A 1,308-nucleotide genomic window follows, 5' to 3' on the forward strand; every position below is an offset into this window, starting at 1 on the left:
CCAACAGCATTTAAAAAATAAAAGCACTTAGATTCTTACTACAAATGACCCATTGGTCTCTAATCTTCCACTGTATTTCAGTGCCGATGAACTAACTTACAGCTGATAATAACTGGTTTGTGAAGTCCACATTCTGAGATCATGATGACATGTCAGCAGAGTGGCGCAGCGGAAGCGTGCTGGGCCCATAACCCAGAGGTCGATGGATCGAAACCATCCTCTGCTATCAGATGTCTTTTAAAAGGCTTCAATAGTAAAGAAATAACAATACTGTAGGTGCCCATTGTTGTGACTGATTGTCATGGTGTACGCTTTCTCGTGGAAATACAGTCTCAATGGTGGCTTAAGATGATTATTTTTAGAAATACTGCAGAGGCAGCTGTGAAACATGTCCATGTCACTGAGCACTCAATAATCCTGGATGCCAGCAATGGTCCTTGTTCGTCTTACTGTGGATACTGACCATTCAGTCCAAGCAAAGATCCTAAGGGTGCAAGGTAGTGTGGCCGAGTGGTCTAAGGCGCTGGATTTAGGCTCCAGTCTCTCAGGAGGCGTGGGTTCAAATCCCACCACTGCCATCTTTAGCACTGGGAACATCTCATCAGAGCTCCTTTGGTTTTAGGAACTCTACAGTACTCCTTAAAACAAAGTAGGCTTCTTACTCCTTGTTGTTTCCTCTGAAAGTTTCACCATCATTAACGTCTTCAGTCAGTCCTCATTCATATCCTTTGTTGTGTAGACTAGCAGCTCCACGCCCATTACTGCTGGTATTGTTGGACCACCTACATTCAAAACCATTCACACCTTGAGGCAGGCGAGTCCTGGGTCGTTAATGGCTTTCAGCCATGTGAGCTGGAGTGACTATAGACATCTGAAACTCCCAACGAGTCAGTTAGAACTAAAGAAGCCTCTTGGATGAGGGGTGAAACGTCTTTAAGAACCTAAAAGAGAAGTCCAGTTGATTTCTATGGAAGCTCCTAGGATTTGTTTTTTTTCACTGATCCAAGCAAATAAGAGTTTAAAATCTGAGGTTTCAGGCCCTGTCTCTGTGAAGGCATGTATAAAGGTAACCACTGTTACTTTATGTCTGGCATTTTGAATGTTTGGGCATCATCAGAAGAAAATTTAGGAGACGAATCTAATCTTGGATTTGTGACTTTTACAGTCTCATAATAATGAAAGTTCTTGGACAAAGTAGGCTTTCAGATCTGCTTCTTCTTCCATGCTTTGTTTCCAGCTGTTTTGCTAATCAGCATTTCTGTTTTGCATCTTAGATAATGTGTATTGTCCTTAACCTTACAAGGAATC

General features: G+C 42.2%; 2 non-coding genes across 2 annotated transcripts; both read left to right on the forward strand.

The window, feature by feature from the left end:
• Positions 1-154: 154 nt before the first annotated feature.
• trnam-cau (transfer RNA methionine (anticodon CAU)) lies at positions 155-226 on the forward strand. Its single transcript has one exon. It is a non-coding gene; the product is annotated as a tRNA-Met (tRNA).
• A 270-nt stretch (positions 227-496) lies between these two features.
• On the forward strand, positions 497-578 carry trnal-uag (transfer RNA leucine (anticodon UAG)). The gene has a single exon. It is a non-coding gene; the product is annotated as a tRNA-Leu (tRNA).
• The last annotated feature ends 730 nt before the right edge of the window (positions 579-1,308 follow it).

The sequence above is a fragment of the Stegastes partitus genome, unplaced genomic scaffold, assembly GCF_000690725.1.
Source record: "Stegastes partitus isolate 25-593 unplaced genomic scaffold, Stegastes_partitus-1.0.2 Scaffold794, whole genome shotgun sequence".
NCBI classification, from domain to species: Eukaryota; Metazoa; Chordata; class Actinopteri; family Pomacentridae; genus Stegastes; species Stegastes partitus.